This window comes from Seriola aureovittata, chromosome 3, assembly GCF_021018895.1.
Source record: "Seriola aureovittata isolate HTS-2021-v1 ecotype China chromosome 3, ASM2101889v1, whole genome shotgun sequence".
NCBI lineage: Eukaryota > Metazoa > Chordata > Actinopteri > Carangiformes > Carangidae > Seriola > Seriola aureovittata.
In genome coordinates, this window is record NC_079366.1 from 2,575,437 (window position 1) to 2,590,029 (window position 14,593).

At 44.3% G+C, this 14,593-nt stretch overlaps 1 protein-coding gene across 4 annotated transcripts in view; it reads left to right on the forward strand.

Annotated features, from left to right (window-relative positions):
• Nucleotides 1-14,171: 14,171 nt before the first annotated feature.
• Nucleotides 14,172-14,593, forward strand: part of LOC130166854 (glycine receptor subunit beta-like) — a 32,337-nt gene continuing 31,915 nt past the window's right edge. For all 4 annotated transcript variants that reach the window (XM_056372648.1, XM_056372650.1, XM_056372651.1 and 1 more), the window contains exon 1: nt 14,172-14,394. The gene's annotated coding sequence lies outside the window, so the exon portion shown is untranslated. The remainder of the gene's footprint in view (nt 14,395-14,593) is intronic.

Sequence of the window (14,593 nt, forward strand, 5' to 3'; positions counted from 1 at the left end):
TTTGTCTTCATTCATATTGAACAACAAAGTCTTTAATGCAGGGTTCATTCTGTCACCTGATGCTGATTTAGTTTTAGTATAAAAACATTTTCATTTTATTTAAACTGGAGTCGTTTCAATTCTAACAAGTAAACAGAACACTATCAGAACACTCACCACTCCCATTAACAGCCCATTCTCCAACACCTGAAAAAGATCCTGTTAAAATGGTGATCTTTCCAGTTCAGCATGCCACACAGACCTGTGGCACCAGTACGCTGACGGAGCTGTGGCACCAGTATTCTGACAGACCTGTGGCACCAGTATTCTGACGGACCTGTGGCACCAGTACGCTGACGGAGCTGTGGCACCAGTATTCTGACAGACCTGTGGCACCAGTACGCTGACGGACCTGTGGCACCAGTATTCTGACAGACCTGTGGCACCAGTACTCTGACAGACCTGCGGCACCAGTACGCTGACGGACCTGCGGCACCAGTACGCTGACGGACCTGCGGCACCAGTACTCTGACGGACCTGCGGCACCAGTACGCTGACAGACCTGCGGCACCAGTACTCTGACGGACCTGCGGCACCAGTACGCTGACGGACCTGCGGCACCAGTACTCTGACGGACTTGCGGCACCAGTATTCTGACGGACCTGTGGCACCAGTACTCTGACGGACCTGCGGCACCAGTATTCTGACAGACCTGTGGCACCAGTACTCTGACCTTTGTGTGGAAGTCCAAAGACAACACAACAAAAAGCAAGAGATGACGCTCCTCCATGTCAGGACAGTTTACTCAGCGACCGCTGTGCACCTACAACATACAAGCCTTCGCTCTTTGGATTTAGATCAACCACACCATCAGCTTGCAGTGGGCAGCAGCATGAATCTCACAGCAGACTCAATGCTTCTTCTAATCACCTATAATGTAAAACTGCTGCAGCTCAGATGAATGAGATCATTTCTTTAAAACAAAAGAAGCGCTGAAATTGTTTGAGGAGGCAAATGTAGGAGACCAGAGCAACTGTCTCTGTGACACTGTGAACACTCACAGTGTGAGTGGTTTCTGCTTTAGCTGCTGACTTCAGCCATATTGACGAGTCAACATCAGTTCGTTTTTTTTTTGTTTGTTTGTTTTAAACATGAAAACATGCAAGTACAAAAATGGTAAAAACTCATGTTTTCCTGTTTTTAATGTCAGAATAAAAAGATTAAAAAAAACAAAACCATCAAATGAGAAGAAACATTTCAATTCTGGTGTTTGTAAATTCCTTTTTTCATTTTTCCTTGTTGAATTGAAGAATGAAGAAAGGTGTTCAGATGACATGGATGACTGATTTCTCCACTATGTGATGTCTGACTTAAGACTGGTGATTTTCAGAATAAAGGTTGTAGTGTCAGCTACAACCAACAACCAACAACAGCTATAAACAGTGAACATTAGCTGGATCATGTAGCAGAATATGAAGTGACTTGGTGAAACTGTGAACAATCATCTGGTAACAGTGGGGACCTCTGTTGGTCACACAGGACCACACAGTGTATTTCCACATATTAATTAATTAGTTTATTAATTCACGCTACGCAAGTAAATGATACATCACACACTTCTGGTCAAGTATTTTTTATGTTTTAATGTAAAGAAAGTAACAGATCTTTATCTGTCTAGCTATGACTGTATAATGTTACACTTTGGCCATTCTATCCTCTGGGCTTTTATTCTGAAATATTCACCTTTATTTCCGCGTCATCTGAATACTTTTTCTTCATTCTTCAATTCCACAGGCAAAGATTGAAAAAAAAAAAAAGGAATTACAAACACCAGAATTGAACTGTTTCTTCTTTTTTTTAATTCCAACAATAAAAACAGAGAAACTTCTCTGTCCCATCTGGTTCACAGATTTAAAAATACTATAGTAAAACAGAAAAATTATTTTGGTTTAAAATGAAAAAACAAACTGTCTGAATGTACATGGACCCATATCCATCACTGGATTTGTGTTTTCTCTCAGGAAGAAGCAAACTCAGCTGTCGGCCCATCTGAGATTGAAGATTGAAGATTAACGTTATTGTCATTCTGACACAAGTAAAAGTGCACATCAGAACAGAATTACGTTGCACCAGGCATATGTAAGATATTAATTTGTTATGTTAATTTTATAAATATATAAAGTCTCCTCCCAGAGGGCAGAAGGGCAAACAGTCCATGAAGGGGGTGGGTGGAGTCCCTGGCACAGTTGGTGGCCTTGGTAATACAGCAGCATTTGTGTGATGTGTCCTGGATGGAGGGGGTGAATTCCCAGTGATATGCTCAGCTGTCCTCAGCGCTCTCTGCAGGGACTCCACACCAGATGGAGATACGGCTCAATGCAGAGTTTCCACAAGTGCCTGCAGGAAACTGTGGCCTAATAAAAATGCTGAGAGCTGACTACTGTTAGGCCAACATAATGATAAATATTGTATTCTGGTCAAGTGGAGAGGGCTTTGAAACACCTTTTAAACCATGTTAGAAATAAATTTACAGAAAGCTGTTTACAACTAACAGTTTACAGAGAATGTAACAATTAACTGAATTCATAAAACATGAAAACCCCAGGAAATCACAAAAGTTCAGGAGGCTTCTTTTGTCATTTCTGGCTAAAATGTTCTGGTGGGGGGGCAGAGTGAGACTCCTGGTCTACGGCCTGGTGTGGAGAGCGTGGACACTGTTTACCATAGAGGATGTAAAAACTGGTTCTACACACAGGATGTGCTGAGAGTCATTTCATGAAGCAACATTTCTCCCATTCACTTGTTCAACCTTTATCTGTACATACAAGGTTCTGACAAATGATGTCCAGCAGCTTGTAACCATAGTTACAGCAGGCTGGTGTGATGTACTGTGTTTCCCCCACTTCGTAATAAATGATACACTGAGACTCAGGAAACAAGGCCACATAGAAAGTCCTTCATTCATCTGTGCTGATGTAGCTGCAGAGGCATGTCAGGGCTGACCTGATACTGAAGAGAAATATTGTCATCCACTCTTCATTTGACAGATCATTTTATTAATGATTAAATTACTGAACAGCTTATAAATGAGTTCAAATGAGCTCCAGCTCCACCAGCTGTCACATTAAAATGTGCTTACACATGAATGCATCAGTCATCTGATGACGTAACATATAAAAAGGACCAGTCTGCATATTGAGCATGTTTCACTTATCCAGAATACAACGTTCACAATCTGATGAGCCCAGTTGCACAAAATAACCTTAAGATTTTCCTTATTTTAAGTTGATCCATAAGAAGATATATTTGTGGTTTTAAGAACCAAAAACCATCTCAATGTAGTTTTACATCTCCTCTGTTCAGAAGGTCAGCCATTCGCCGGTGGATTTCACCACAAGCGTCCATCATTGTAGTGCGATTCATGTGAACAGACTGTGCCGACATTATATCCGCTCTTTGCACCAGTCTCACATCTCCGCTCATCTGCTCATCTATTAAGCAATACAGCATGGCATCAGTAAAGGTATCTGGAGAAAACTTCATTCACCACAGCAGTTTCTTGCAGCAGTATTCTGGACTTTTGTTCCATGTTTGCTCGTGTGCGTCCATCAGAACATAAGTGTATTTCTGTTAATTGTTTCCAGCGTTGTGGTGGTTCACAGTTCTCTTACACGGTGTATTCAAGGTCATATTGTTATGTTTATTATTATTGCTCATTCTTAATTTTGTTTATATTCTGTTTCTTCTTTTTGTATAGAAAACCACAGACACCTTCATGTAGGAAAATCTTAACCTGCAATAAATGAGTGGCATTGTCATCAGAGTATGATTAATTGGATTCAGACACCATTTGTTCCTGTTCTTACCGATCAACCTGTGGAGAGTGCACATCCATAGAATCAGCACCTAAGGGTTCATTCACTTGATCATTGAGGTCACCCAGTTGGTAGTCACTAAACACCTCCTTTATATCTTCTCTCAGGCTTCTCTCTGGCTCACCAACCTGTTGTTACTAGAGCTCCAATCAGAAGAGAGGCTAAGAGCCTCCTCTCTTCTGATTGGCTCACCAACCTGTTGGCTGACTGTTTTATGAGTGATCCAATAAAAACATAGAAGACTTCTGGTAGGTCAAGGTGGGCGGGGCTTGGGGCATGGCTGAGAGTAGTGACTGCTTTGTCATGACATCACAAAGTTCCAGAAGTCCTGACGGCTTGTTTTAAGGATCAGGTTCTGAATACAGGCTGTGTGCATTTCTCTGTGGATTGAGCGCTTTGATACTTTCACAGTATTAATATAGAACCTAGGGATGTTTAATAATCAGACAATACATGGACATCTGCCTTTAGACAATATTGACCTTTACAGGTCATTATGGTAAATGTAAGTTAAACCAGGGTAATTTACTAACGACAGCTGAGTCTTTCAGGCTCTCCATGATGATGGGGGATGGGGTTGAGCTTGAGTTGAACAGTGGAAATCAGCCATAGACACGTTTGAAAGTTTGTGGACAGTGAAGTGGGTGAGCACGTCAGTGGGGAGAAAGTAAACATCCCTTTTTCAGTGTCTCTGTGGTTCCTGCACTGATTTTAAAAAACAAAAACAGACACACACCTGCAGAGGAAGAGGTCAGACTGTCTGAGCTGAGTGTCCACCACTCGCCTGTCAACCCCTGGCAGTGAGTACAAGTCAGTCGTTTGTTAGGCTGCTGTCCTTACAGACCAGATCCAAGTTCACGTCTGGATCTAACTTCAGCACAAAATGTGTTTTTGGTGAGATGACTGAAATAATGTCTGTGTTAACACAAGCTCAAGACATTTTCATGTTCTATTTCATCCTTCCTGACTGCCAGAGGTGGTGCTTTAAGCACTGGATCTTCAGTCTTGCGTATGCGCAGGTTGAGTATTTAATATCAACAGTCACCTGTGACCCCAGATGACCCAAGAGAGGTATATCTTCCGGTGTCGTCAGGGGATCAGTTCCTTTTCATGTTCTCGCTTCGCAGGTTCACTACTGTGGTAGTGTTAACTGAAACTATTTTCCCAACCTTGAAAGAAACCGTTGCCGGTAGCATTGCAACCACTTCAGTCGGAGCTGCGGAAGACTCTCCCTCTGAGAGGCTGTGACGAGCTGTCCCTCTGTTGTGAGGGAACGCGACTGTGTACCGTTCGTGTTCAGCGGGGTATAGATGTTGGTCCTCCCGCTGTGCGTATCAGCCTGATGAGCTTAGCTTCAAGTGTGTTCCACCATTTTGGTAAGTATTGATCATGTTGAGCTGATGGACTAAGCTAACAGATGCTGTGAAGAAGGGCAGTGCTCCCGCCGCCACTCCTTCTGTATAATTGTCATATGTGTTGTGTTGCTGTCTGCAGTGGAAATCATTGTTTGTTGTGTTTGAGTATTTTGTTTATTTATATGCATGTTCAACGTTTATTTGCATGTTTGTGTTTAGTTGCTTTCTTTAGTTATTATTTTGAGTGCAACATTTTCTTAGTTTGAGTGTATTGACATGCATGTTTAAGTTAATTGACACAGGTGAACACAATGGAGACAATGATTGCAGACATGGACTGACATCTGCTTCAGCCAATCAACGGCTACAGGCTGGCCACACCGGCCAATGGTGACTCAGGGGAGGGTTTCTCTCCATCTATATAGACAGAGCAGCAGGTTGGACTCAAAGCTTTTCTTGGACTGAGCCCACACACCTCGCAAGTGGTGGAGGATCCCCATGCAGGCCGGAGGACAGGCACAGTAGTGTATTGGAGGCCTTTTGAACGCAGTTGGCAGAGGCAGGAGCTTCTGCCCAAAGCTGTGAGTTCCCTATAACCAGCTCACTGTCTATTGGTGAGGTTGCTCGTATTGACATAACCCTGTCTATGAAGTGCAGACTGCTGGCTGTTTTTCTTGGTTCCAGGAGTGGAGAAGAGGGACCCTTGGTGGTGTGGGCTCGACCGATGTCAACTGGATAGAGGGCGCTAGAGCAAGGACTGGGAGTACGACAGTGAGCCCTCTCGGACTGATTATTTTAAGATTGTTAACTTGCCTTTTCTTTTAAAGACGTTCCCCCAATTTAGAGACATTTGCTACCATAAGTTTTATCCTTGTACATATCTTTGTACAATAAATATTTATTGTTGCAGCCTCTGCATTGTAGTTCATCAAGTACTGCTCACCCTCGTATCAAAGAACACAAGTTACCTTATTGGTGGTTTGTTTCTTATAATATTCTAACAACTTTATTACACCACCACCTTTCTACATAATAATCTTTAAATTTCGTTTTGTGGAAATTGAGCGGCAGGGGGGTTCACTCCAGCTGATTTTGTTTTGTGCTTGCTTAGTCGCACAGCCTAGCATTTGTTGTGACTGTTGAATTTTCTTTGAGAAGGCAGTGCTCTCGCTGACGTTCCCAGCGTGTGATTAGCTGTGGTAGTTTGGTTTAACAGTTAAGGCCATAAGGTTCTTGGCTACTAATCAAAGAAATAAGTAATAAGATAAGCGCAACGCCAGGCCTTGTGTTTTGGTTGTTTGAATCTGTTTGTGAGCAACCTAAGGTAGGTGACAGCAGTGCTCTCACTCCCCGTTCCCATAACGAGGTAGGGTGTACCTTGTTTCTGCTCAGACCACAGTTAGACAGTGTTTCCGCTGGGTCTGACTTAGTGGCATCGGCTATTAACGGCAAATTTTACTGGCTTAGTTGGTGCTTTCACCACCGTTCCCAGTGTACATACAGTATCCTCTACTCGTGTATCCATGAGTTACCACCATGTTGACACCCCATATTGTGGTGCTTGCATGGCCCCTCTTCAACCAGAGGATGGCCATGATCGTTGCCCATTTTGGCTCGGCCTCGAGCACTTGAGGAAGCACCCTTGCATGAATTGCAGCTTCATGCCCCGGGTGTTATGGACCAATAGGCTGGAGGGGGTGGAGCAGTCGCTTGGAGAGGAGAGTCTCCCCTCTGCAGAACATTTATCTCCAGCTCAACCTACCTGTCTCGGGCGTAAACAGGTTGAGGCGGCCAAAGCTGCCCTCTCCAGGAAGAGTTCTAAAACTGAGAAGGGTAAGCTCTCTTCTCAAGTGGAGCAGCTATCAGCGGAGCTGGCTCAGATGAAGTCTTTTCTCCTGACCCTCCGTCCTAGTGTTCAGACAAAGGATGCGGAAACAGCTGCTCCGCCTTTGCCTGAAGTGTTCCTTGATGAAGATGTTGTCTTAGTAGCGGCCTCGGCCACCCTCTTCCACGATGATGATGAGGAGGGTGCATCCCAAGTTTCGGAGCCGGGCTCTTGTTCCTCGTACCACGGCCCCATGGATGACACTGGCATAGGCTCTATAAGGGCTACTGTCCGCACGGCCCTAGCTCGTCTGCACATGCCATCTGAACCGGCGCCTGTTAGCGCCTTTTTTCGACACAGGGCAGCCACTACTGCCATCACTGTTCCCCCTTCAGAGGAGTATTTGAGGGAGCTGCATGCATGCTGGGAGGACACTAGAAGGGGCTCCCATCTTACTTCAGACAGCTGATCCTTGGCTGCTATGCAAGATGCAGCAAAGTTTGGCCTGGATCGCATGCCAGCTATTGAGCCTGCCATTGTGTCCCTCATAGTGCCTCCTGATGAGGCTCTGAGACCGGATGCCAGGTGTCCTTGACCCCAGTGCTGGGCCACTGATGATCTGTTGTGCAGGGGTTTTGATGCAGCGGCTCGCATGGGGCAGATTGGTAACTCGCTTTCACATCTCATGCTCGCCCTTTCGGCTTCCCTGCAGGAAGCAGGGGTGGACGCTTCTATTACGAGCCTCAGTGATGCTTGATTGCAGGCTTTTCACCTTCATGTCCAGGGAGCTTGGATGCCTAATGTCCACCTTGGTGCAGACTCGCCACCAGGTCAGGCTCGCGCAGTCACCACTGATGGAGACATGCAGGAGGACCCTTCGCAGTGTCCCGGTGAAGCCAGGGGAACTGTTTGGCTCAGCCGCTGTAGAGGCATTGGAGTGTACCGTCCAGGCTGGAAAGACTACACGACATCTCTTGAGTCTCCACAGAACTGTGCCCCCTCCTGGCAGGCTGAGGGGTGCTGCGGCTGCTGGGCTGCTCACACTTCTGACTCCTGGGTAACTTCCGCTATGGCCCAATGTCAGGATGAAAATCATCCAGCACCCAGCAAAGGTTTTAGACCTGAAACAGGAACTTTCCACCCCTCTGGCCAAGGACGCCATAGAACCAGTAAATCACCTGTCAGACCCCAGGGGGTTCCACTCGACTTATTTTCCATTGAAGAAGAAAACGGGCGGGTTTTGCGCGGTCCTCGACTTAAGGGGGCTCAAAGAGTTCATCAAGGTACTGACATTCCACATGGGTGACATAAGTGACATTTCACAGTCACTTACTAATAATAATAATAATACATTTTATTTAAAGGCGCCTTTCTTGGCACTCAAGGACACCGTACACAGTTACACAAATTGAGATTAAAAACATATTAAGAATTAATTAACAATAAAAATGAAATATAAAAATAAAAACAATACAAAAGTGACAGTAGACAGTAGCAATGATGAATCTTAGAATCTCAATAGTTAGAAGAGAATGTGTGTATCAATGTTAGGCTGACATGAAGATTAGCCTCGCGAGCATAATGTGCGCTCTTAGCTTCTATACTGTGCACTTGCGGAGCAGAAATGCTCCATTGCGAGGACGGTTTTTCCACTTTCGGATCTGTTCTGTGCGCTTGCATCACGCATACACCTGCAGTTTTTATGTGCACAACTTTTGAGACTAATTTAACACCATACACATTGTGAACTCTGTTGGTGATAAATGAATAAAGTTATTATGATTACTATTGTTATTCACAGAGCATCTGCAAACTGCAGCTTTTATCATTTTAATCCAACAGGAACAACATATTCAGCAGTACACAACAGCCTGCTTTACTTAGGCAAAATCACAACAACCTTAAAGACACACAAACTGAACTACTGCGCAATATCTGAATAAAACAAAATTAAATTAAATAAATTTCAATGAACAGTAGCAGATAATAACAATAGTAATGCAACAGCAGCACAATTTTAAATACATATTTCTTCCTTTAGAGGTTTGACAGAGAAGTATTTAATGAGGCCACTCAAATCCATGTTCCACAGACTGTCACTTTGAATGGACATCAGAGACAGGTGATTCAGTCTGTTTTGGGCCATTGTGCAGTTCAGTCTATTTTTAACTAAAAGAACGCTCCCCTCTGCCATTGGTTTCAGGCAAGGTCACAAATAGTCGGAATGCTATGTCAACATTTGTAAAAACACTGACTGTGTTTTCCTTCCTCTCATAAGTTGCAGCAGTGACCTTTCTGATGTGATTTCTTTAATACATACTCTGAATTCTCCAATTTTGTCCACAAAGTTCCTCAAGATCAGCTGCATGTTTTTTTCTGGAGTTGAGCTGTTCCTGTATGAAGGTCTTGCAGAGATGGATGGAATGGTTTTCAAAAACCCAAATGTCTGCTTGCAAAACACTGGCCTCGGTGACCATTTTGTAGTGTTGGGACACAACTTTTTTGCAGCACACTCAAAGTTGTTAATCATCCCGTAGGTAGGCCTCATAGTTAGCTTACAGTATCACATAAATCCAGCTCAGTTGCCATTGGAGTAGTTGCAGTATGTTGTTCCACATGTTGCACAGAAATGCATCCTTTCATATCACTGAGGACTAGTTTATTTAGTTATAATGACCAGGGTTACATTAAGCTTAGTTTTCCCAAAACGACAACGATAAACTAGTCAAAATGTAATTGTAGATATCTACAATTGTTATTACTGCTATTGATCAAATGTTAAAATGGCTTGCCATAGGCTTCCACACAGGTGCACTGTATGATATAATTAAGCAGTTAACATCCCATCATGCTCTGGGGCATGTAATGTCAATCAGGTTCATTGTTGGGTTGAGCTTCACTCACAAAAATGCTTAACTGGACTTTCAATAGGAGCAGAGACTGAAGTGACATCTGCATTTAGACCTATGAGACAGATGCCAGTAAACAGGGTTGGACAATTTACAGCAGTCGTCCACAATTACATACAGAGGGGCGTTATAGTAGAGCTGCAGTGTTAAACCCTCATTACACAGATGAATCCACAGCTAACAGTTCAGTGGTGCGGAAACCAGAGGCTCTGATCTACAGAGATTTGGAGAAAAGTGATGTGGTCAGATGAGTTTTCCTTCATCATGTTCTCCTCAAGTGGGCGAGGTCATTGACATACACCAAGAGAATGGTACATGCCTGAATGCTGGACCCCTTCAGCCAGGGGACCACTGACTTTATCCTGATGGGAGTGGTCTCTTCAAGGATGTCAATAGCCCATCCATAGGGCTCAAGGGGTCACTGAATGCTTTGATGAGTATGAGAATCCAAGTCATCCATTGCCTTGTGAGTTGCCAATTTGAAAACTCGAGTCTGGAGTTTTGGCTGTCGTCATCTTTGTTTTTTTGAAGCCCAGAGTAACCACATTTGGAAGAGAGTGGAGCTGGGGCTGGAATGATGGGTGGATCATTCCGACAACCTGAGGACACTAAGCACACCCACCTACATCAGCAACCCGAATGCAGGTATTCCACCTGAGTAGGGTTATTCTATAAATGACCCTAAGGAAATCTGCATTTAATTGAAAAAGCCAAGTTTGAATTTATGTCAACTTTCACTTGAAGCTCTGGCTGTTAACTCAAACCAGGCTTGAACAATCTTGCATTGTGCATGCACAGAGTACGAAGATACTATGTCACAAAAAGAAGGGAAAACGACAGCGGTGTCCTTCTCAGCGGTGGAACAAACCCTGCTGATGGAACTTTATGAAGAATATAAGGGCATTATCACTAAAAATAGCAATACTGCCACAATAACCAAGATGATGGAGATGGCCCGGTAAAAAATGGTGCAAGTTATATTTATTTATTTATTTGATTTATTATCAGTAGGCTAGATAATATCGGGTGTATGTTTAAAATTACAGTGTATCAGTTCATCTCTCATTTGAACAATTTTTGTTGTGGACTTTTAAAGTAGATGGAAGAAGATCGAAAATGTTTCTAAGGAAATCATATCTGTCGTGACCACTGGCAGACCCACGCAACTCTGTGATCATGGAAAAAGACGATTTTGTGACCACCACAGGCTTCTTACAGAAGTAAAGCTGGCTTAAATATGTACAGATGCTCACACACAGATAGCTTCTCTTATGAGTAAGTTGCTATTTACATTTAACTGTATTATGTTACGTTTTTGAATTCTTTTAAGATTCTAAGCATCATTCTCATCGTATCATTGGTTGGAGTGTTAGAGTGAGATTAGCCTGTCCACCTTCTGGTGCCCTTTGTTCTCCGCCTCTTTATCCGCCATACCTCTCCAATGTTCCGGTTACTTACCATGACCTGGCCGAGTCCTTCAGTAAGGAGATGGCACTCACCTTACCCACACAACGACCCTATAACTGCGCCATAGAACTCCTTCCCGGTGCTACACTTTTCACTTTTTTAATCTTTCCAAGCCCAAGAGAGAGGCCACGGAGCAGTACAACCGAGAGGCGTTGACTGCAGGACTTTTTTGTGAAAAAGAAGGATGACATACTCAGGCTATGCATAGATTACAGACCACTAAATAACATCACCATAAAGAACAAGTATCCACTCCCCCTGATAGACTCTGCTTTTCCCCACCATATTCTAAAGTTTGATCTCCAAAACGGTTATCACCTGGTACGCATCAAGGAAGGTGACGGATGGATGATTATCTTCAACACTCCTCTGGGTCACTTTGAATACCGGGTCATGCCCTTAGGCCTCACCAATGCCCCTGCTGTCTTCCAAAACCTGATGAATGACATGCTCAGGGATATGCTGAACCAGTTCGTGTCTGTGTATCTAGACGACATTCTCATCTTTTCCAGGACCCTCCAAGAACATGAACAACATGTAAGGTTAGTGCTTCAGAGACTCCTAGAGAATAAATTATTCATAAAGTCAGAGAAATGTGAATTCCACACCCAATCAGTTTCTTTCCTGGCATATATTGTTGAGGAGGGGCAGATCAGGACAGACCCAGGCAAGGTGCAAGCGTTGAGGGAGTGGTCTGTACCCAAGACCAGAAAAAAGCTGAAACATTTCCTGGGGTTCACCAACTTCTATCGACGCTTCATCCAAGACTACAGTAAGGTTTCCACAACCCTCACCAGACTCTCTTCAGCTAATATTCTGTTCATTTGGTCACAGGAGGCTGACAAGGCTTTCCACAGCCTCAGGACCCTTTTCTCCAACACATCTGTCCTGATTCACCCCAACCCCTTTCTACAGTTCATCATGGAGGTCGATGCCTCTGATACCAGGGTCGGGGCTGTCTTCTACCAGCGTTCACCGGTGGATCAAAAATTACACCCTTTCGCTTACTTTTCCCTTCGTCTCTCCCAGGCCGAATGAAATAATGATGTAGGGAACCGCGAACCCCTGGTGTTGGTTCTGGCTCTGGAGGAGTGGCGTCATTGGTTGGAAGGGGCAGATCAGCCATTTATCGTCTGGAGTGACCATAAGAACCTGGCATATCTCCAGACCGCTAAGAGGTTAAAGTTTCACCAGGCATGCCGGGCTCTTTTTCTTAGGAGGTATAACTTCACACTTACTTACAGGCCTGGCCAGAAACTCTCCCGGCAGACTACCTCTGAGACCCCCAGTGATCCTCCGGAGTCCATCCGTCCTCCCTCCATCGTGCTTGGTGGCAGCTGCATTATGGTAAGTGGAGTCTCAGGTCAAGGAGGCCCAGCACACCGACCCTGGTCCAGGTAACGGACCTATTAACTGTCTTTATGTTCCTATCCCTCTCAGATCCCGAGTGCTACAGTGGGGCCACGCTTCCAAGCTCACCTGCCATCCTGGAGTCCAGCGCACAATGGAGTTCATCAAGCAGCGGGGCTGATGGCCAACCATTGCCCAGGACACTCAGTTCTTTGTCGCAGCCTGCTCAGTCTGCGACAGTGGGAAGGCATCACATCAGCCTCCATCCGGACTCCTATGCCCACTGCCCTTCCCAGCCGTCCATGGTCCCACATTGCCATGGATTTTGTCACTGGTTTTCCCCCATTGGCAGGTAATACCACCATACTCACCATAGTTGAACATTTTTCCAAGGGTGTGCCTTTCATTCCCCTTCCCAAACTCCCTTCAGATCTAGAAACTGCTGACCTGCTAATCCAGCATGTGTTCCGCCTCCACAAGACCTCAAGGGAGCCCTGCGCTGTGTTTCTGCCTGACATTCCTCATCCTGGAGTTCCCACTTAGCCTGGGTGGTATACGAACACTGTAACAGCTCTCAGCTTTCTTTAAAATCCCTCGTCGCTGTCAGTTCATGCGAAATGCATTCTTGGATACTGGCTGTATATTTCAGTGTGAACAGTCAGTTTGGTAATGGCATACTAATTTGTTCATTTAGTAGGTAGTATGCAGTATATACTATAAACTGACCGGAATTGACTAATCTGTTATGTGGTGTGTTTCTTTGGTTAAATATTTCACTGCAGGGGATTTGTGTAGAGTTTTGATTGTGGTTTTAATGTGGTGCATGCACTCACCACAAGGACAGAAGGGAATTATGTGTCTGGATTACCATTTGAGTGTGTATTACTAAGTGTCCTCTTTACAATGTGCCACCCATAATCAGTGATGAGGTCTTCGTCACAGACGCATAATTTGCTTTTGAAAGGCTATCCCAGGTAACATTCCTTGTTAGCTTAGCTGCAAACCTACAGTCTTCTATTCTGTCACTGTAGTTTTGTACTAATGATCAAAACAACTAACTCTTTCCAGTTGTTACCCTGTTGTGTTTTGGATGTATGTGTCCACTTCCGCGCTGTATGAGACGCTATGGATTACGCTATGGTGTTGTTGCCTTGGCAATTTGCATCCATGAATTTGGGGGGGCGGAGCTTCGAAAGGAGCACAAAAGGGAGGGGTGCATTTGTGGTGCTGTTAAGATCAAATATCAAATATCGTTCTCCAGTATCACTTACTCCTCCTTTAAATTCTCTTAGTTCTCTCTCCATCTTCAGTTTGTGAGGTCATCTTTTTTTCTTCTTTGTGCTAGCACCTCTACTAATCTGTAAAATAATGAAGACATTTCAGTACTTCTTTTAAGAGGCTGTGAGGCAATAACATTAATGTGCTACTTCCCCCTAGGCAGGCAGAGAGGAGCTCGGAATAGGACGCAAGAGGAGTGCAGATAAAGGAACACACACAGGACAGCACGGCAGAGAGAGAGAGAGAGAGCGAGAGAGAGCGAGGACATACAGTCCGGCTGTAGCCAGAACAGCATCTTAGTGACTAACCACTGAATCCCTGTAATGCAGCAGAACTGATAATCCAACCAACCAGAGGTAAGATTCAAAGAAATATCTAATGTCTCTGCCTCTTACTGTTTTCTGCAGTTGCAGTTGTGTGTGTGTGTATAAATGTGTGTAAGACAGAGAGAGAGAGAGAGAGGAAAACAGAGAGTCTGAGATCATGTTATGGCAGACTGGAGGACAATGTTATAAGCCTGAGGTTCTGCTACCGTCCTGTCCTTGTGTGCATGTG